Source organism: Cydia splendana, chromosome 17, assembly GCF_910591565.1.
Source record: "Cydia splendana chromosome 17, ilCydSple1.2, whole genome shotgun sequence".
Classification (NCBI taxonomy): Eukaryota; Metazoa; Arthropoda; class Insecta; order Lepidoptera; family Tortricidae; genus Cydia; species Cydia splendana.
Genome location: NC_085976.1, coordinates 13,399,158 through 13,423,235, shown reverse-complemented (window position 1 = coordinate 13,423,235; position 24,078 = coordinate 13,399,158). Strand labels below are relative to the sequence as shown.

Genomic DNA, 24,078 nt, shown 5'->3' with positions numbered 1-24,078 from the left:
CATACAACAAACGTGTTTTTTTGCCGTTTTTTTGCGTAATGATACGGAACCCTTCGTGCGCGAGTCCGACTCGCACTTGGTCGGTTTTTAATGAATATTTTAGTACAGGTTCTTATCGGGGACTAAACGGGTATTGTAATAAAACCATCATCAGATCAGGTTAGTCATCGTAATATTGCGTTGTCAGGTTGTCACTGGTCATTTAGAATTATACCAAATTAGGGTGCGTCATACATGAGGCGGGGACAGATGTCAATGATTCATATTGAATGTATCTATTCCCATCGGTGCCCGCCGAGGACAAATTGGAATACACCTAAATTGGAGCTCAATCGCACGACAGCTTAGCGACAGCTAATTTAGCTTAAAATATTTGACCCGCACATAGTAAGATACTGTTTAAAGAGAGTTCACACATTTGCGTCCATACGAAAGTATTAAATAGGAAATCTATGAACTGGGAATAAACACTGTGTGTGTAAACAGGCCCCAATGTGAGGGCCATCCCGTAGCTACACTTACCCGTGTTGAACCTATATATAAAAGCTTTTTATAAACTGGGCAGCTTCCAAATTTTAAGAATCCCATCCTTTTTTTATTAAACCAAAAATGCACTATACTATTCCCATAATTCTTCTAAATGTAGAACAGATACATTAACAGTTCGTGCCAATAGCCTTAAGCTGTTACTAAATTCCTGTTTGGCTTCACAATTTAGTTGCTATTTGGCGTATCGCCAATAGTTCGTGAAACAAATTGAGTGTCGTAAAAGCCAACTAAAGTCCAGAAGCTTCTATGGTCCAAAATTAAGAGTAATATCTTCGTTCAGGTGTTATTGATGGAATTTTGTAATTCTATGACAAAATTTGTCTGGAATATGCATGGAAGACAAAACTAAAAAGAACATTAGTATTACTTATTGAACTTATGGATATAAGGTGTAGTAGGTACTGAACTAGTTTGGTAGTTTTTTTTAGTTTTAAATAGATTTTTTTTTATGTTTCTTAAAATTACCAATTCTCTCTTTTTACAAAAAAAATTGCCGACCGATGTGTAACTGTGTTATATTTTTTCAACCCTGAGGGTAAACTAGGCCTTAATGTGATTAGTCCGGTTAACATTACCCGAATACACCTTTTACAGTGATGAATCCTTCAGTTTATCAAATTGAGCTTTAGATACCTAATTACGTAAAAAGATAACTAGACATTTATCTTATCAAAACTTGTTCAAACGAACCATCACAAAGCGATCACGGAAGTAGAATTAACAATGCTTTTTACTCCACTCTACGAATAGTTAAAGTTAGAATTACTGAGATACAACCGATAACTTCCATTGAAGAATGTCTGTCCGTAACTATATTTACATCGGTGCTATCATTCGAGTTCAAAACCGAACCAGGCTAACATGAACTCACTGTTCAGAGGAGCGTAAAGCCAGGAAACTAGAAGGAAACAAACGATATGAAGCGCCGCACGAAACTTGCGACGGAAGATACGGCCCTCGCACGGGGTTTTATCTCAACTACATACACAGAAAATAATACTTCTGTTTTAAATTTTGTTCGTCAGATCTCTCGGCCACTAATATTTTACACTAAAATTGTACTGGGATGTTATGCAGGGTATTGATTGATATACCTACAACTGAAAATACATAAAAATAGACATGCATTCGTGATTTTTCCATCGAGTCAACATATTATTTTTAAGTTTAAGGTTAAAAGTTTTCCTGAATTTTCTCATGGCATTCCCTTTATCAAAACGTGTAAAAATTCGGTATTAAACTAAGACTTTGCGTTAACCCCCCCAACTCGCTCTAGTTCGGTATGCGATAGGAAGGGCATAACTGCTCTGCTATGCTCATTGTCTTCTCGCGTGCGAATGGAATTGTTGTTAGAAGTTCGATCGAAGCTCACTGATACAGTGTGATGTGTATTTAGTTTAGATATATGTAGATAGACCTTCTATAAGTACTTCTATGGACTCTTTATAATAAGATTAATAAGTCCATCAATAACAGCGTCAAAACATTCGATGATAACCGCGTCACACCTTAGACGTAAAAGCCAGTTATGAAAAGAGAGACCTTAGCTCTCCTTCATATATACCGTCTAACGCGGTTGGAGAATTTTATTGTCACACGTACAGTAGAGTATTTAGGGGCAAATTCGGCATAGCCAGTCATATTAAGGCTTATTTAAGGTCGCTGTTATCGAAAGCGATGAGGTCTTCTTCTCTCTCTATAAAATCATAAGGTAGGATTGAGTGCTCTTCCAGTCCAGTTACGCTTCAAAAAGGCATTTGCTCACGAATCAAAAGACTAGAAAGCATTATGCGCGGTGACTCATAACCTGAGTCAAGTATGTACTTCAAATGTACCTACACTCATTCACTCACTCGTTCTTACCAACTTTTTATACCCTCAGCCTTAAACAACTGAAAGGCAAGAAAATAAAACACACTGTAGTTAAACTCGTCAACGGCTAGATCATTGACATAGAAGCATTGAATGGGAGCGTTGGGCTTGGGTGCCTCCGTACTCCGTGCGAACACTATTGTCGTTCCAACAAATTTATTGTTGCTCAATGCAACACGAATGACCCTGAAATTTGCTAAACTTTGGAAATGGGTCATTTCATTTATTTCTATAACAATAATACATTGTGTTATTTTTATATTTGTTATTGGTAATTTAATTTTTAACTTTATCTGGGACACCTAATTGAACATAGAACACAGGCAAAACAGCAAGGAAAAGCTAGCTACAAATAATACGTACAGGAAAAAATCAGAAGCAATTCTCAATAGCGATAAAGTTGGCAATAAGATATAAATCAGTAGGGTTCCCTTGAGAAACGATAAAACATGGATGTATAACACGTATAAGGGAACAAATTGTGGCCGGGCAAGTGTGCAACTTAGTCGCGTCCGATAAAAAATCGGCCCGATTGATGTGTGTTACTGGCAAAGTTTGAAATTACGTCTTGTTGTGATATATCTAAGTTGTTAAGATGTAAGATCTGTAGGAAGAGCTCTTAAGTAATATTCAGACACATTATTAAATCCTATTGTAAGATTATTTTTGTGATGAGCACGGATATTATTATTTTAGGCACTTTTATATTTTTTGTCGATAATAACATTTCCTGGTCTGTGTATTACCCAGTCTATAATTTACTTATTTATGAGCTGTTCGTCTCATAAAATTATTTCTTTACAATTTGAGAATATGTACCTAATAAATGCATGAATAAGTAAATCGTAAATAATTAAATAGGTATATGCTTGATGGTTTTCATTTTCGAAATAGCCTCAATAGGTGGCACTGGCATCCTTTGTGTATTGCATGCCGTCCACTATACCTATGGGGCTTTAACTGCAACTACTCGCAAAAGCTGAGCTACTTTTATTATGGCACCAATCCCGAAATCGTAAAATAATGGGCTCTTTCATGTGAAACTGCCAATATTTTTTTCGCGATTCCGGGGTTGGTCCCATAGTAAAAGTAGATCAGTTTAGCGAGTAAAATCGAACCCTGCATTTAAAACCCCGTAGTGGAAGGCACATTGTAAAATGCCGCTCCGTTCTAATATGGCCACCAATTCCCGCTCTTGAGTTAATGTTTTAGGTATTTCACAGAACACTGCAACATACAGATTGTCATCAACATCGGCAATTCTTCACGGTCAGGTGCCGCGATTTTCTGCCAATTGCGCTGTCACGTCGTCAGATCAGGTTAATAAACTTATTTAGTTTACAACTCACTTATTACACGAGTATAATTCCGGCACCCTTTAATAGATACGACATTGCTCATTTATCTCTTGATGTTCAAATGTAGCTTCGATCGACATTGATGAGTGGACGATAAAGACAACCGATCGTTAAATTATGGCCGGTGGGGTGGAAAGGTTCCTTAGAAGCGACCGAGAGACAGCGTGGGAAGCCCTTAAACAGAGCAACTTAGAATTTGTTCATGATTGACTGATTGTAGAAAACTGTTGAAATGGCTTGGCGATACCATGGAAAATAGTGAATTAGTGAAACTAATAGTGAAATCTTAAACTCGGCAAATATTATTTGACCGTTGAAGGCGGTCCGCGTGACATTTGGATGCACTATTTTCACTCACTACGACTACGATAAAACCAAAAGGAAGGCTAGACGTAGCTTAAAACTGTAGAGCCCGTTTTGATGAATACGATTACAAAGAATTTTGAACTTGGTGACAAGTTGAACTTAATAGGACTACCATAAACGTTAACCTATGAAAAGTCCGCATTCGGGTTATTAATAAACGTCTATCAAATCTAAGAAATCCGTCATCTTGACATTTCAGTTTGTTAGAAAGAAACAAAATTTAACAAAGGTATGGCAGAGGTTTTAAGTAAGGCGAATAATGTTTATATTATTTCTCACTTTAAAGGGCGACAGTCTGTTTCACCTATTCGTCTCTGACACGTGTAAAAGATCGTGTAAAGTGAACAAACAACCGTTACGCTCCGGAACCCCAGTGTCGCACAATGTGCACCTGCTGTGAGATTTAATTTCGATAATATCTTGTCGGTGGTTTTATCTACTCTAGTAACCTGCATTGACATATAAGCTCACAGCGACGCTTTGTGCTCTTGTTATTTGGTGTATAAACTTATTTTGGGTTTGAGTTATGATAAAGATAAAAACTGGTGTAAGCTGACTTCTCTTTTACGCACTAAGTCACACAGAATATACTTAGAAACGAAACGATTGGACACCTTATTCTAAATTATATTACATACCAGTGGCGGCGCGTCCATAAAAGCCGATTCCCACCGACTTGCCTGTTTTTGGACGTTTGAGCAGAGTTGTAAAGGAAATATGTAAGCCAAATTAGCCCCGGCTTGCCTATGGATATGTATGACGCGCCGCCACTGTTACATACATGGGTTGGTAAAATCATAGCATGCTGCGAGATCTGATTTCGATAGTATCTTGTCGGTGGTTATATCTACTCTTGTATTCTGTAAGCTGACAACGAGGCTTTTGTGCTCTTGTCATTTGAGTTGTAATCGGAGATTCATTAATTGTATTCGATATTTTTTTATTTGTGAATGTCAATAATCGTTAATTAATTAGTTAGGGTTTCCTTAGAGATTTCTGAAAAGCCGCTCGGGATCTGTTAGCTGCCCTCAGTGCCCATTGGAAAAATCCACCCTGTAAAATCTGGTAAATTGGGTGGTTGAATTGATATTATCTCCGGTTACCTCGATAGTTACTCATGAAAAAAAATCTTTGTAATCGGTCACAGGGAACTGTGGTATCACGTTGACTAAGAACGCTGTGAAGGTTTAGAAACATCGGGATATATTTTAAATTCATTATACACGATATAATCCGTTTACATAGTTATACGGGGTGTGGCCTGTAACACGAGCAAATAATTAAAACATAGATTGTACTCCTCAAACGGTGACACTTTTGTTCAACAACTTTTAAAAATGATGTAGTATTTAGACTTCCTATTTTTCATACAAAATAAATATTATCTTCAATGGACGCCATCGCCATGCCATATCATTTGTGATTGACGTTGCTTGTCATGCCTTAAACATAACAAAATTCGCAACGCAATACATTGCGTCTTAGAATAAACTTTAAAGTGTATTTAAAATCAAACCACAAGTTATTTTTAAAAGTTGCTGAACAAATGTTGGTCAGTACGAGAAGTACAGCCTACAGTTAAACTTTTTGCTCGTATTACAGGCCACACCCAGTATATGACTTCATTTAAAATTTTAAGCCAACTTGTGTACGGTTAAAACTGATTAAGCATGTAGGTATGAGTAAAATATCTGTACAGACGGAATAACGTCTTCATCGCTATTTTGACACTTTTGCTTTCTCTTTACAACAAAATATGATGGACTGATGGTACTGAAAAGAGTACTGGCACGTGCTAACGCACATCTCGAACTGTTCACAATTTTTCTGTCGTCTTCTATCGTACCAAATATAATCTGACCTTTCATTTGTAACAAGTTTCGGCCGTTCTTCTTATGTAATTACAAAAACTTACACGCCATTTTGTGGATAATAATTGAAGAAATATTGGTGGAAAATAAATAAACTAAAATAGAGACTTATGATCGGCATTCTTGAAAATGATTCTTGCTGCCAAAACACAGCGATTCTTACATTATACCTGAGTAAAAGCTGTACAAATGTAACAAAACTTTTTCATGTCACTTTTCATATCAGTCTAAAAAATATTGTGATAGGCGGAATATTGTGAAGGGCCTATTGAGCGGAATTTTGGATATGGCCATTATATATCTAAATATCATATTTATAAACTTCCGGACCGGACAATTGTTACGATTAATTCGGTTATTTTCGGAATAAAAGACGAGCGACCGTTTGCGTACTTAAAATTGATCGTTTGTCTTTATCTGTCATTTTGACTTATGTATTTGTAAGAAAGGATGAATAAGGGAATGATAGGATTTATACAGGTCCAGTTAAGGCGGTCAGTTTGTAAAGTTTTTTTGAATAACATTGCTCTCTTCCGACCTTCACGTCGCCACTCCAATCTCTGGTCACAACTTTTTGTTATTTTTATACATCATCGCACCAACTTTCACTCGGGCGCCCTGCGAATCATCAATTTGTTCGATTACACTAAAAATTAATTTAAGGGCTCCGCGGCTTTCTCTTTATGCTTCGACGATTGATTAATTTTTGTGGTTTGTGGACAAACAGAGCGGTATAAAATACTTGTGATTCGATCTGCGACACCGTTGTCTCAAATACGAAAAAGACGAAGGATATGGTTTGCTTTTTGGAGAATCAAAAGAAAGGAAAACCACGAGCAAGCTATACGCAACAACTAAAAGATAAAACAAATATTGTGTCTTACAGGGCGCTAAAGAACTTGACTGAGGACCGCGAAACTGTGGTCTACTCAACAAGAGCCAGACTCTTAAATTATTATGATGATCTGTACAGTCAAAGAGGTCCATGCAAGTTACGTGTAATATAAGCGCTTTTGAATGCAAAAAAATATCATGGTTTTCCCATGCAAATCCACTTTAACAAATTTTAATTTTGATCTCAAGTTCGCCTTTTTCGTATCCAAAACCACTGTGGCATTAAAACAGGGGTTATCGGTAAAGTTAACCGCTTAGCGAATACCGTTCTGATGGTGGTCGGATAACAGAGCGAGGCGCCGGAGACCAAGTCATCAGGAGGTTAGAGGAGGTTAATCCTGGCCGATTGTTCTGATTTGCGCGTGCGCTGTTAAGTCGGGATCTAAGGTGCCAGTATAACGTGACATCCATCCACGAGGTAGACGCAACTGGACTCCGTCTAAGGTAAATTTACACCGACCTGAACACAACAAAGTTTTTAGTGTCATAGCGATATATTTTCATTCAAAATTTGACATAGGTAAATGATGACATTTTTTGATTATGTTATTTGCATGGAAAGAGCTGTAATCACCCCGTACTTTCACGGAACGTACCAAAGCTTTGAGATGTCATGACATAAATCTGAAATTACCTACTACTACTAAAATGCAGAGTTTTCGTTAGTAAGCCCAGAAATTTATATCTGCTAGTATAAATATATACCTAACGCCACCCAACAAAAGGCCAAGACTGTTTAGCCAGGACTGTAACTACTTCTTTAATTAACAAGCCAGAATTATACGTACCTATAATATATAGTGGTTAAACATTGTCTTCTTGACCCTGCTCGGTAAGCGAATGAAACACCATTGCTTGCTATTATGTGCCGGACGTCACGTCCAGAAGTGTTCCAATAGTAAGCGCGTCTTTGTGTTCCAATCAGTGCCCATCTAATTAAGCATTGTTGTTACATTTAAGGCTACGGTTATGCTGGCTCAGGTTCTGTAAGCTATGGGAATGTACGGCCAGGTTGAATGATCGGTCACTGGTTTTGGGATCTTATTACTTTTTGGAGCATTCCATTACATTGTCTCTTACGAACTAGCTACTTTTTTTGCTTTGATTTGACTCTTCCGAGTTTTGGTTAAACTCTAAAATTTGATGGTCGTATGTTGCTGAATTGATTTTGGTTATAATATAATCGAGTTGAAATAAATTTATTTAATATTGCAGAAATCACACAATACCATCCGTGGCTCCTTTTTCTAAAGTCCTTGACTGATTTTTAAAATTGTATATTTTTCTTACAAAACCAAATGTCATATAACGCATATAGCCGGAGAGCTAGCCACGGAAATAGGTATGCAATTTATAGTGTAACGAAATCCCTCTAGTTAGTATGCCATACTATCATTATTAATTAATCCGGGCGCCTGGCAGCTGTCTAGCGGTGGGAGTGGATGGGCAACAAAGTGGTTGTAAAATCAATTGAAGGTGTGCAATTTATAGAGCTCTGTGTTTGGTGTGATATAATAGCTAATTATGTATTTAATTCAAATATAACAATGCCAGGCGTTTTATTTGGGGGAAAAGTAGTGCCAGGTGATGAAAATACACAATCACTTGTGCGCCTGCAGGAAGATCACGAGCAAATTGCACCTGACTCACAATCTATGCGTAAAGCAATTGTAAGTACTCGAGCCGGATATCCGGCGGCCGGATACCGGATATCCGGCCGATGATCAGGCCGAATATCCGGTATCCGGTATCTGGCCAAACAACTATCCGTTGCATCTCTAATAAATACTGACTTCGACTGAAGTAGCATGACAAATACGAGCGTTTCCGAGAAAATACGATGGAAAATAATTATGCACTACTGTAAGTGATCTGTGACAAACCGCGTAAACTCCGTTATGATAGGTCAATGTTAAGATCGGCCGATATGTTTACCTTAAAAGTAACTTACAATCATGATCGCCTCGTGAAACGGTCTGTACCATCGCGATTGTATCAAGGTTAGTGCACTATGAATACCGATAATAGGCAGGTATCTTAAGTAGGTAGTTGTCAAAAATATATATTTACTACTCAGTTTTTTTTATTTATACATATTAGATTTTTGTTATGTCCAATAACATTTTTGAAATGTGGCTTAAATTAATTATTTGCTTAATAAGCTGCTAGTTTTTTATTTCATCGATATATTCTAAATGTTGATATTACAGTACCTGCCAGTGATATATTTAAATATTTTTCTGTCCTCCGGCCAATGGAAAATGTTAACTCTCGGCCCGATTTAATATGCCTAATATATGATATCGTTGATCAAACAATCAGGAAAAGCTCTGGAACATTCGTCTTTCATAGGTATATGATATCTATTGCAGTTTAAAATGAGTAAAAAGATTTACACGTCTGTTACGATTTATAGCAAACATAAAAGTTATAAAAATCTCAGCATGTGTTGTTCAAATATTATTCTGCAGCAGTAGAATCGAATCCTTAGGCAGTGTAGTTTTATATACGGAATGTTCATAAACAGCCGGAAATCAACTGTATTTAAACTGTAATGCATTTCTTTTTAGATTGGAAATGAATATTTACACTGGAAGAGAAAGATCAGTCTTTCTGAGCGAACACCTCGCTTGCTCTAGGCAAAGAGAATTGTTTGTAATAGAGATGTAAAGTCTAAGAAAAAATCGTACCCCTTAGTTTGACATCCTAAACCGATGGCGCTGTACTGCGCCTAATGATTTGCGGTCACTGAATTGTCAAACGTCAACTTTTCGGTCCACTTCGAACTTTAAGATACGTCAATTAATAGATCTAGAAACGATGTGGATTAGATATGTCAGTGTCAAATGTGACGTTTCTTCAAACAAAAACGTCACTTTTGACACACATCTAATCCATATCGTTTCTACATCTATTGTTTAACGTATCTCAAAGTTCGAATCGGGCGGTTTGACAATCAGAGTTACCGCAAAATGCTGAACAGCGCCATCTCGTTTACCAGTCAAATTGGAAGCACGAAATTGTCTCAGATTTTACGCATCTTACTCAATTAATGTATCTTTGCTCTAGGTAAGCAGGAACGCTTAGGTTACATATCTGTACGATTGGGCAAAGTCGCTCTCAAAGGATATAAAGCTTTAGACTTGCATGCATATTGAGCTCTTTGTCTATTCGTTCTCGATTTATTTGACTACATATTGAATACAATTTGAACTAGACACTAGAAATAGTGGAAGTGCGACGTACTACACTTTATGGATTATTTCTATTATTTCTCCCTTATTCGTAAAACTTGGCATACCTCTTATCTGTTAAATAACGAGTTTGTCTCTTTCTACGATACACAAATGTCACAATGACAGATAGGGACAAACATTATCAACGACATGTTAGATTTGATAAATGCTTAATTAAGGTGACAGAGTCCATTTCCAACGACATCAGCATCAGCTTTACCATTCATACTATGGAAATTGAGAATAAAACCGACGCATTCGTACTAGTAGTGCAGCTGCGGTCAGAAATGGAATGTTACCTGATGAATAACGCCGTAACCGCCCGACAACCTATTTACGTCCTACACGTAGGTATAATTAACTTTTGACTCTGTCAATTTGACACAAATATAAGCTGGCAAATTTTCATACCCGGTCTGCAAGAGGATAAGTGGCTTACTTACTAGTTTGGCGCGATGACCCAAAATGAGTCTTGGCCTCCAACACAAGAGCACGCTATTTTACCCGATCCTGCGCGGATTCACGCCAGCTTTCACTAACGCCGAGCTCCCGGTGATCTGCCTCCACTCTATCCGCCCACTGATACTTAGGATGACCTACAGGATGGCGTCCCAAGTATGCTCTCTTTACAGCACGATCTGCACCCATTCTTTCGAGGTGGCCCAGCCAGGATAACTTGCTGCATTTATATTTATATACAACGGTATACACAATCTCTATTACACAACTCTCAGATCAGAATAACAAAAAACCGTATAAAAACTTTATGAGATGTACACGCAATTATTTCCCATTGCTAAATGACCTACCCTATCTGCGATCTGAGAACTTCCCCTACGCGGACCGCAACATCTTGATACTTTACAACATAATGGCCAACCGCTTATTAACTTTATGTTGGTACATTGTTCAGCCATCAACATAGATCTTTTTTCCCGCTGACGTGAACTAGGTGCTCGATCGTCAATTAAGTACTGTTCAATAATATCTGATTCTAAAGGTACAGTAAAATTGCATAAAAACGTGGTTACTTAATTAAGACTTGCATAGGGAGGGTAATGTTTTTAAGTGTAGGCGTGTGGGTTTTCTTGCATTTTTTGCATGCTCTGCTTCTTAAACGGACAACGGACGGGTTTTTAAACATACCTAGGTTATCGATTTTTTCGTTACGGACGTAAATTATCGTAAAGTTAAACATGGTTTGTTTTTCTACAGGATGGCCAAAAAATAAGTGCATGAGTTTCGGTTTCGGAAGTATCTGAGTAAGTTTTACTATGGGACCAACCTCGAAATCGCGAAAAAAAATTTGGCTGTTTCATACATTTTGACTGACGCATTTTCTATGGAAGGGTAAATTTTTTTTCGCGATTTCGGGGTTGGTATAATCCCAAAATCTCTCTGGCAACGGGAATGCACTTATTTTTTGGCCAACCTGTATATACGTCTCACTGGTGAACACAAAGCCTTCTCTTATATGGAAGGAATTATTGAGCTGTAGGTATAATCCATTCGCTGACCTAGTGCGGAATACCATAGGGTATAATAATTCAATTGGGTTAGTAATAATTTAATTCCCGAACTGTAATTTGCGTTATGCCTTCTCTTATGTTGGCCAACCCTCCTCATATTTGAAGGATATTAGGAGAAGTTTGGCGACCTTAGAGGTTACCCGACTTGTTACTTAAATGCAAATGTAAACTATTAACATTTTTCTTATTAAACGTGTGTTTAAAATGGCTTTTAATGTTATAAAATTATGTGGTAAGCGCCAGCTCAAACAGGATTCAAACGGTATAATTAAAATGGCTACATGCCTCGTCATATCTGCGGTTGTTTGTTGTGGCCTTGTTGCGAAGCCCAGTCTAGTTTAATAACTGGAACATGATTTGCTGGTAATGTTTATTTAAAGATATAATTCGTTTTACATTGTAATGACACTAATGACTCAGTGGCAGAAGGAACTTAAGTTTAAGAAATTTTGAGTTGAGAGACTTTTACGTCTCTATTACATTTAGGTAATTATAATTTAATAACCCTGTAAACTCCAGGATGTGTCTGAATTTGTTTGAGATCAGTCTTTTACCTACATTCCTTGTGTTTGTAGTTATTGTAGTTCTTTACCTGAAAACAAATAAAAACAGTGTTTATAAAATTTCATACTTATTTAAAAATAAATTAAAATTATCGATCGAATACTCGTAATGCCATATTGATATAAATAAATAATAACTGGTTAACACCTCTGATCAGGAAAAAATATACTAAAACGGGAATTAATAAACTCCACTCCATAAATCGAATTCGCTCGCACATAATACTCTTTTAGACCCGTATACTGAATTAGATAAAAGGAAAAATAAACCCGAGATGGAGCACGTGCCACACGTTTTGTTGTTCTAACCCAAATTTCTGTTTACCCTTGAAACATAACCGTATCCCGAACAACGACCTACCGTAAATCTAAAACGTGACGATCTTCCAATAATGTATTTGGGCGTAGTGACGTGTCATCCGCGGCGATATTCCCAACTTAAACAAAGTATTTTTACCCGCAAAAGTGTAAAATAAAGCAGAAATTAATAAACGAATAATCAAAAGTAATACACGTTAATTTAACATCCTAGAAGGATTTTTTTGTCTAAAAACGCGATGTTAATTTATATTTCTTTACCATCCAATCATTGTCTCCAAAAGTGTTCCTGTTTCAAAAAGTGTATTCCAATTGGCATTCAGCTGCTATCACTTACTTAATAAATTTTAAGCATTATTTAGTGATAGCTGATAAATCAATAGATGTCTAAGAAAGTTTTACTAACATGACTTATGTTAGTTTATTGTAATAATAAAAGCAGTGTACAGGCCTTTAAATATTTGTAATTTATTGCGTATATTTAATGGCATAATTACTAGCGTTATATTGATATTGGACGTTAGCCGGATAATTTACTTGGCAGCCTAGTTGAGTTAATCCTTTAACTCTACTAGGCTCAGTAAGTCAGTATAAATAATGATTAATTACAACGAAAACCGTTTATACGTACCTACTTTTTGACACTAAAGATATTGAAATTGAAATAATTTTATTGCATATTTAATGAGAAATTTTTGTTTTGTTTGTGCCGATTAGTTTTACTTTAACGATCAATATTAAAAATAGGTACCAGTCATAATTGATATTAAAATACACTTCTTCGCAAAATAAGTGATTTTAAAAATAACATAAAAACATTTCTTACATAAAAAAAAAACCCACAAAAATGAAATTCAGATTTTGTATTCACTTTTCTGTGTCACTAATAACATTATTCCCGGAATATTCCCGGCAACGCTTTTGTTCTCGAACGCATCAATGTTCGTCCGTTCTCTCGCGAAAATTTCATCGTACCATTCATTTGCACCCAGTGCCACACTCGACGAATTTTGCCGGTCCACAAACGATCAAGAAGTTTACAAATAAAAACAGCATCAACGCATTTCGCTACGCAAAACTTTTTAAACTTTGTTGGGATGTAATAAGATTGAGTTTTGAATGATTAGTTTTGGAGTTAATGCAGTATTGATTTGGAGAATGAATGCATTGAGCGTTCATCGGCCGCGACCATCCTCAACACTGGGCGGTTTTCACAACGCTGCTCGACCATATAAGTCTGACCTCATCAGGGGGTCTGCGGTGAATTTGATATATTTCTATCTCTATCACTCGACTGTGATAAGAGAAAAACTTAGACAATTTCCGACAAACTTTGCAGTCACGGACTAGGGCTTGCATACCTGGGGGCACGGTAGTGACTTCGCCAAGACGATATAAAGCGCAACTTTTTTCGAACTGTTTCGTCGTATCGTTATTTCTAGTGTATATTTCACTCCCTTAACATCCTTAACAACACGTCCTATTAATAGGCAAAGAGCTTAAGCTCTACATATGGTACGATATTCTTAATAAATCCCAAAGTGCAGGAGTGATCACACCGACCGTATCTTGCGCCTCACGGGCATAGCTATTTAGTAATAATGAAATAGTCAAAACTAACAGAGTCTCTTCTTCTTCTTCCTCGCGTTATCCCGGCTTTTTTGCCACGGCTCATGGGAGCCTGGGGTCCGCTTGACAACTAATCCCAAGAATTGACGTAGGCACTAGTTTTTACGAAAGCGACTGCCATCTGACCTTCCAACCCAGAGGGGAAACAATGCCTTATTGGAATTAGTCAAAACTAACAGAGTATCAAGCTATATTGGGGATGTGCTCACACTCGTGACAAAATGCTTAGCGAATAGCAATTCAGGTTCAGGGTTGACTTACGTAAGCGATACGTAAGAACCGGCATACGATATATTACCATATCCGCTCCACGAGCGGCATTCGAGGTATAAATACCTTATCTTGATATGATATTGACCTGATGCTACTCTCAGTCCATCTGGTCTATGCTTACATACAGAATGTTTAACCCATAGCCACGAAGGCCGAGCTCCGCGTAGGGCCGAAGGCCCGAAGCGTCACACGAGAGGGATAAGTTGGAGCTTAAACACGATCCAATAAAAGTGTCTTCACAAGCTCACGACGTCGGGCCTACGGCCTTCTGCAAGGTAAATGTGTCGTTCGTACTAAGCAACTTTTATTCAAATCAAATCAAATATTTTTTAGGCAACTAAGGCCCTTATATCTTACAAACGACCATACCTACATACAATAAGAAGAATCTTAAATACCAAAAATTTGTTTTGGCGACGCAGATAGTTGTGTCACCTGTTCTGGTGTAGGATTCGGCAGTTTCCCACGGAATCGCCAAAATACGACACCAACCAACCGATCAAGTTATTGAAGGATCAACCATGAAATCAGCTAATATCTTGGTTGTACAATAATAAATATTGACATTGATCGTGATCAGCCGAAATGTATAAAATGACAATTTTTTCGCGATTTTGAAGTTGGTTCCGAAAAGTTATTCAGTATGACCTTATTGACCTATTACCCTATCTAATCAAATCGCGCAATATGGGTAAGTCTTGAAGTAATATTCTTTATAGGTGATAAACTACCAGTACCTTCCTAATGTCAAATCAACATCAAATCAAGTTGGGTATGTTTAATTTCGAACGCCGCCTCATATCTCGTTTTCTTTCTATAAATCATTCATCTTGTTACATTGACTTCATTATTGCACGCGATTTGTTTGAAAAAAAGTTTGTGAACAACATTATGCTACATTATTGTTGATTGATTGCTTTATAACTTGTGCAGGTTTGCTTTATTTGCTCCCGCAGTTTTATTTTAGGTATTATTTATTTATTTAATTTAATGTACTACAGGCCGTATTAACGAGAAAAAGATTAAACATTTTATGAAGAGTCTTACAAGTTGTGTCATTAACAGTGATCGTTAATTTTCCAGCAATTTTGGTGCAGCATAGTAAAAATAAAGGATTTTCTTAATTTTTTTTCTAGGGAGAGGATTGGTTAAGGTTAATATTACTGTTATTAACCCTAATTATATATTCCACCTAGAGTAGGGCATTCAGATGCTTTTAACCAACAATGCTGCACCAAAATTGCTGGAAAATTAACGATAACTGGTCATTAAAATAAACCCCTGATGTGTTACACGTAAGCAAGGTCCAAATGATTAAAAAAGACTACGATTAATGATATTTGTCATAGTCATAGGTAAACTTTAATTGGGTTTTTTTGTTTGGAAACTAATTGTACATAAGGATTCTAACCCTATTTCGCATTAACTGTCGTAATGTTTTTTAAAGGATTTAAAAGGGAGAATCCTACCACGTAAAGGCTGTAACAGAAAGAAGGCTTGCCTGCAAATGACGCAGGATAGGAGTGCCTGGAAGACAGTGGCGCCGAGCGTCTGTGACAATCACGACCTTCAACAATGAGGATAAGACTGGAAAGACGAAGAAGAACAGCTAGAAAACACATTTAGTTATTTGCCGTATTCTCAGGCAATAAATTCCCGATTCAAACTTGTGTTACGGCTGTTATGGGGCAGTGAAATTCTATGATTTACGTCCTTATGTTTTAAACAGCAGGTACGCAGTGCGAACTGCACGATAGAAACAGTCCGGAACGAGAAATTGACGTATTGAATGACTACACCGCTATCCTGGATTGCTATTTCCATCTTATCTAACATTGCTTCACGTTAACTAGCTTAAGATGAGCTCAGATCAACCGACTACTTTTATTTATATAAATGCAGATCCTTCAAAACATCATTGACAAAAAATTGGACCAGTCAACAACAAATAAATATTGACGGTCACAGTGGTCGAATATATCACGCCGCAGGAGAGTTGAGGCAAATGATTACACACACAGAGTACTAATCGCAAAAACATTATTGAAAGAATGATTGAGTGAATGTAACTTAAGGGTTCCCCCACATATGTCGACGCGGAATCGGCAAAATCCGATAGGAAAAACCTTTACGTCCGCACAATAAGAGCAAAAAAGCCGTCGACGCGCCGGCAGATGCCTTTTTCGATCTTATTGCGCAGACATAAAGCTTTAGGTATCCTGCGCGTCGAATATCTGGGGAGACCCTGAGGGCATGATGTTAAGCTACAAAACCTTGAAGAAACTTTTTGCTCCATCAGCAGTTGGAGGTTCAACTTGCTAGAAGTACGAAAATAGAATACCAATTTCAAAGTCATTACATGATTTAGTTGTTGTGTGCATGACTTCAACTCTAGTGCCCATACCTATATCATAGAAATAAATATTTGGCCACTATATGATGCTAACTTTCCTATTGTGTTTACCAAATGTACTATCCCCTCTCCCCTCCCTACATAAACTAGGACAGGAGACCGTTGATTGAAAATGGCAAGAAAGTGTCGCAAGCCTTTATGTTTTACGAACTTGGCTGATTCACTGCCTTGTATCAGACTTATACTGGTTGATCTAAAGCAGATAGCAAAGCTATGGACAAATAGAACATGACTACTGAGTAAACCTGTACAAGCACTACACTTACTGCTTATTCAAATAGCATTCGTATTACGCCCCATTGCTTCCAAACACTTTCCTTGGCAAGTAACGGATTGCTAGGTGTTACTAGGTTTACAATCAGGTTATCATTGGGGTTATTTATAGCTAAATGGCCAATTTGATCTGAACATGTTTTGTAACATACAGTTGTGAATAGATCATTGTGAACAGTTTGTGGCTATAACATCTGTCAAGTTTTATAGAAACTCTTTAACACAAAATTTTACATTTTGTTCATCAGTGATACCGTTTTTCCGACGAGGTTCAAATTAATTATAGGTACCTGTGACAGTTCATTTTTACTCGACTGCCCAAAAAAGGAGTGTATCGTTTTCTGCGTTCATGTTTGTATGTGAGTGTTTATATTGAGTAACTGTCACGCAAAATGATTTTCAAAGTTTTCATTCGACGCTAGGGGAATATAAGACTCGTTTTAATTTAACGACTTTTAGTAATCTTGAAAATATAGTACAATATAAAGAACGTTTTTTACCTAAGTATGAGATAGGTATCCGTTAACAATGAAGTACATTTCGTCGCTTTCGACAGTGTACTTCAAGTGCAGGGCCTTCGTAAAACTAAAAACTTGGCGGGGCACTACCGTGCCCCCAGACACATGTATTATCCAAATTTCACGTTTTATATCTGTATTTTTCTCAAAATCTTCCATAAAACCGTTCTAATACTCAACTTCAATGATGAAGGACGATTCTTAAGTTTTTTACCTATAAAGATGCGTAATGATGCACTATAAATCAATGAAGTGAAAATAGACAAAAAACACCGTATTTACATCGAATAAGGAAGAGCTGAGACTGTTACAATAATTACAGAACTATTCTGACTGCTCTACAATCGAGCGTTCGCCTCAATAAACTAGACTATTTGCAATTCACAGTAAAAGGCTGAAGTCGAAGCCTGTCTTACTAGAGCTAAACGAATTTGAACCTTATATACAGCAGTTAAATTCTGTATTTGAGTGGTAGATCCACATCGCGTTACGCATTTACGGCTGCTCGCGACCCTTGGCTTTGCCATTTAAATATGAATTATAACTCCTCTAAAGAAGATTCAATTTCCTGTCTCACAGCGTCAAGAACCTCGAGCTCTGTTTGTACTGGTCAGGGAAAGCCGTCCGCGCAGAGGGCGTAAAAGATTTCGCATGTTATAAATCGAAGACCCAACAAGATGAATGGCTTTAGTACAAGCTAGTGGAGGAGTTGATGTTATTCTGATAGAAATTACTTGCAAGGCCCTTTTTTGCTAAAAGGAGCAATTCATATACACCTTACATAAGAGATAGTACCTTCCTACGTACTACGTAGATTACTTAATGTAAATGGAATAGTAATTCTGTCAATTTTGTTCATCTTTTCATGGCTGAACTGCTTGAACCGATTTGGACTAGGTTTTGACATGTAGAATACTTATAGCCTGGGTATGGACATAGACTAGTAACTTTATTTTTGAATTCAACCACTTGGTGGTAGGATATATGACTAGACCGAATCCCAAGCAGGCTTAGTCGCGGGCACTGCTATTTTAGCTTTTACCTGCACGTCGTCGTAGTTACCTTTGTATATTGTAATAAGTTCGCCTTTGTATATTGTATTGTATTTGTTTTTATTATGTTTTAACCTGTCTTATGCAGGTACAATAAAGTTTTGAGTGTATCTGAGAGATATCCTCTCTTCTACTATATCATCTCTCTCTTCTTTGTTACGCAGGAATTATTTCATTGCACTATTTCTAGTATAAAAACGCAGATAAATCACACATTAAAACTAATGAGGTTTGAAAACAAACATGCCGCGCATGCTACGCCGTTTAAAAATATGTATACATTCGCCTTACTACAACGGCGTAAGATGCATATTCGATGTAGACTTTACAGGCGATACCCCGTAACGTACAATTAGTCAGCGTTCGAAGACCACGGTATTCTATTCGCCGACGCAGGCATAGCACACAGATTAGGCAGTAGAATATCATCTGGGAAGCCAACGTTGTACACAGAAAAGGGTAGACCTAATATTAAAATGGAAACTTGTCGAGCAACCTTCGACTCAAAATACTTGAGTGATCCGTTGTAACCTTTCATGTGTGTGGAAAAATCGGTTGTGCTGTATTGAGAAGAAAAATAAATGCAATAACCCCCTTACGCTTTCCCGTAGTCGGGTAAAAAGGTGACTAAAAATTCGATCAGGATCCATAGGAGGAGGAGGATTGTATGATAAGTAACACACATACAAGAGGTTAATATTTATTTATTTTACTTTATTGCACAGTATTAATTGTACACGAGGCGAACTTAATGCCAGAAGGCATTCTATACCAGTTAACCCTCAGTATCTGTTAATATATTATACTGTTGCTACTGACAAATTTATTTGCACGAGTACAGTCGCCATCAGATATATCGGAGCGGCCAAGGTGTTCACAATATCTGAACACGCGCTCTAACGCCCTGACAATAGAGGCGTGTTCCGATATTTGTGAGCACCTTGGCCGCTCCGATATATCTGATGGCGAGTGTACCTTAATCTTCAATATTTAAGGAACAAAATGTTATATACTATGAAGTATAGAACAAATTAAATTATATTTCAGAAAAATATTTTAATTTGGTTTTTATCAAGTAGAAACACTACTACATATATAAATTATAAACTGAAATAAATGTCATATACTAAGAAAAAGTGACCAAGGCACACTGGAGCACTGGCTCGACTGGGTGGGGCACTGGAGGCCTTGGTCACTTTTTCTTAGTATATGGCATTTATTTCAGTTTACAAAATGTTATATGTTTGGAAAAGAATATGTGTTCCTTCCTTAGTATTTCCTTACGATTTCATCTACGTAGAGTTTAATATTCTCATTCCCAAATCCGAACTTAATGTGAAAAAGAGTTCATCTTAACACGTTTCACTTGGTAGTGACGTGTTAAATTAATATGCGGCACGTGAGGTTCCCGAGGAATTTCCTCCCGCGAACGCTGTGAAATGTGCCGAGGTTTTTTTTTGAGAGACTGTAGTTAGGGGTATAAAAGAATTTAGGTTTTTAAAGGGTTTGCAATGCGCAGTGATAATATGCGTTACTAGGGACGGTGACCTCTTATCATCGTTATGCCATTTTGCAGTCGACGTACTACCTATTTAAAAAAGTAATACCTGGAAGTAGGATCACTTTTTAGTGTTCCGTGCAAAACTTTGTTCACGGAACACTTATGGGATCACATCGGTCTTGTTTTAATAGGAACGATCACTTTTTAGCGATAAGACCATCTGTGCTGTGGTTTACTTCTACATGTGTTGCTGTTTTCTTTCTGTATTATTTTCTTCTACTGGACATGTGCAATAAAGAGTATTTGTATTGTATTTTTGGATACTTATACTCCTGTTTTTCAGCAGTGAACTGTGTCCATCTTGATTCCTGATAGAGATACCGTTCGTCGCTTATTGACAATTAATTATTTATACCCACGGCCGGTTGCACTGGAATTTTAATAAGCACATGCATGTAACTATGGCTTTAGCAGCTTTAGCGTCATTAGGCGTTTCTTAAAATTTGCATGTGTTTAATTAGTAGGGTATACTTATATACTTACTTTATTTATAAGTATACTATATACCTACTAGCACGACATTAGCGAGATAATATCATTTCTAACGTATGCAGCCCGATAATAGTCGAAATTAACATAATATTGCACACCTCTGTAAAAGAAAACAGTACAAACACGGATCTATAATTGTATACCTACATATCCTGGCACTGTCCCTTTTTTAGGGTTTCGTAGTATTTTTTTTAATAATCTGAATATTTATAATCAAAATATGATTTATTAAAACTAATTATTGAAGGGAAGATTGAAGGGAAACGAGGACGTGGGAGAAGGAGAATATCATGGACACGGAACATAAGAGACTGGTTGGACGTGGGCAGTACAGAGAAACTAATTCGCATGCCTTCAGATAGAAATGCATAAAGATATAAGGTCGCCAACCTCCGGGATGAAAAAGGCACTTAAAGAAGAAGAAGAGAATATTTAGCGGGGCTTGAAAAGCCGCAATCGCGGTTTGCAGACTTCCTAGACAAAGCAGTCACTTTCAAACTACGATGTTTTTCAAAGTTTTGGTTACAAATCTGTAATCTGGGGACAATTAATCACTAGATTTTATTTTCTGTCCCTAGCATTATGCATCGCACTGTTAATCAATGTAATAGTTTATTGCAAATTTAACATTTTATTTATTGATACAGCTCGGTTTTAGGACGTCTTAGCATTGTTTTTGCACTATATTTTTCAGTTCGTCTATAGGTACATTTACACCGCTGCTCAAGTGCGTTGAACCGTTCAGTAATGAGATAAATTGAATTTATCGGATGTTAAATCTGTACGCCGGGCCGGTACTCGTATTATACGCGTGAATTACGACCTAAGCCTATTCCAATCGCATCTAAGCCTAACTAGTGTAAGCCTCAGTAAGGGCCTGTTGCAACCACAATCGACGGACTATACCCCTACGCCTAGTGTAAATTCGATAGCGTGACGTGATGTACGCGTTTGCGTTGTCATTTTGAGTTTCCAAAACGTCCCGCTTGGCGCGCTGTTCAAAATCCCATACAAAAATAGAAAACGCAAACGCGAACGTTCGTCACGCTATTGAATGAAATTTAAACTAGGGGTTTTGATCAACGTCGTTAGTAAAGGACTTTGAAACTTCCCATACATTTTAATGGTAACATACTCCTACCGTCTAGTGCAACCGACCCTAAGACGTATAAAGTTGCAAATGTTGCAATATAATTATTGTAGGCAAGTTTAAATTATTACATCATAAAATCTATAGTAGTAGATATATATGTAGTTTATTGCCCAAGTATATAGGCCCGTAAAGGGTAAAAACTCTATGTTTATCTGTCTTGAGCTGTGTCTAGTTTTTTACAGGTGTTTTTACAACATCGTCGACCCGTCTTTTCCTTTGCCCATCCTGTTGTCTTTTTCCAGTGGGACCAAGCCCTCCACTTGTAATATCCATCTGTTATCCAGTTCATATATGCACCTCTTTGTGAGTTCTTGAAAAGTGTCCTCACAGGCCTAGAGGTAAAACGTCAACAACGCATAGATATCGCAAGATGTAGATGTACGTGTACAAATACAAAACGACTAGTTATTTTTTATCTAGGATCAGTTATCGAAATCGATGAACAGGACTATTACACTCCCTTGTTTTTGATAATGATATCCATAACAATAATATCCAGAGAGGACAATGAAAACTACATTTGTATGGAAAGGCGATTTCGTACGTCTTAAATTGGTTCGCGTTGCCGATAGTCGGTAAGTGATAGTAATGTTGAGTCTGAACGCACATAGATTTTCCTTAGATCTTATCAGAGGTCGCCCGCAGAACTCTCTGTACAAAACACTATTAATAGCTGCTAATGATTAGTGGTGGTTGGGTTGACTCGCCAGAGCTACGGAACGACGTGATCAGGTGTCCACTAGGAGCCTATCTCACCATGCTGAAAATTGACTCCTGCCTGACACACAATTTATGTCCGTTTTTGGGTTGATAAATAAGTAACGATGGTACCTAGCGTTAATATTTACTTGTTGGACCAGCATTGTATGGCGCGTTGTCACTGTCAGGTGACATTGTCACCATTGTAAAATAGGGGGCAGGTTGACCATGTCCAATAAGTAAATTTATGGGAAAATCACGTCACGATCTATTGTCTTTATTTTGGACAGCAGTTTTACTGATTCGTCTTTGCAAGGATTATGCGGGCAAGCATTTTGTCGTAGATTTTGGAATACTCATATCTGATCAACGCGTAAAGAATAAAATAATGTACCCATTCTAGGCATTCGCAATGCTTTCGAAAATGCGACGTCATTGGCTAAGCTAAGCAGTTGTGACAAAATGACATCAATGTTTTCCGACGCTCATTTGTCAAGCCAACGGAAAGCCCTAGGCTGTTGCGTGGGCAGGAAGACCTATCGGACGCGTCGGATCTCCCACGTCCAGCGCCATCGCGATACGCTTCCTTACTCGACCTACGCGACGCAATTAAGGGTGTCATTAAACATGCAGAAGATTCGAAGGCTTAGGCAAACCAGCATAAGTATACCCTCGGATCACGTATGGTTGTAACAGTCCTGGAGATCACGTTACAATGATGAGGTTGATAAGTCGACTCGTCTATGGCACACACGGTTAGGACACTACATTGAGAAGACTATAACTTCGTAGGAAAAATCTTAACGCTTAAGACTTTGCGAAAGTATGTAGCAGCGATATAGGCCAATAACGGTTAATGTATTTCACCTCTTCCTTGGTAGATTAGTACGTGAGTTGCAGTATCAATTTGACGATTATGACATCGATGTGAAACTTTGTAGTTTTATGTCTAAGTGGCTATATAAGGTTCCTTCGTCTGTAGTGTATAAAGCAATTTATTTATCATCATACAATATAAAGTTTTTACGTTTATGTCTCCTATAAGTGCACTCATTTCTCATTGAACTTTACTTAGTATTACACTTTGCTTTATAAGTATTTTAAAAGATTGCACGTAGGTAGGTATTTAAGTAATATGATAGGCGTTGAAAGCTTTTTGCATAAAGTCATGCGAATATTCAGATCAATATATTTGTTTTTCATAGGTCCAGACGTTTAATATTTTAGACACCTCAGGGCATCTCAGTGAAACTTTACCTGTAAAGAAAACTTAAAGATTTACAGTTGACTGTTACTGCAAAAATTGCTAACCAACATTACAGTCGTTACACAAAATACTTAGCCTTCATTGGCTAGGTGCGATGTTGGTGGTGGGAAAAATACAAGCGACGCCAACGCACCACGTGGTAAAAAAAACTTTTATGGGACGACATCTTCATACTATTTGTCAAATAAGCAA

The 24,078-nt window shown here is 37.4% G+C and overlaps 2 protein-coding genes across 2 annotated transcripts in view; one reads left to right on the top strand and one right to left on the bottom strand.

Annotated features, from left to right (window-relative positions):
• The window catches only part of LOC134798836 (elongation factor-like GTPase 1), a 239,909-nt gene that overhangs the window by 13,692 nt on the left and 202,139 nt on the right, over positions 1 to 24,078 (top strand). The gene's annotated exons all lie outside the window — the stretch shown is intronic.
• Positions 1 to 24,078, bottom strand: part of LOC134798842 (dystroglycan 1) — a 116,347-nt gene that overhangs the window by 5,594 nt on the left and 86,675 nt on the right. The window lies entirely within an intron of this gene.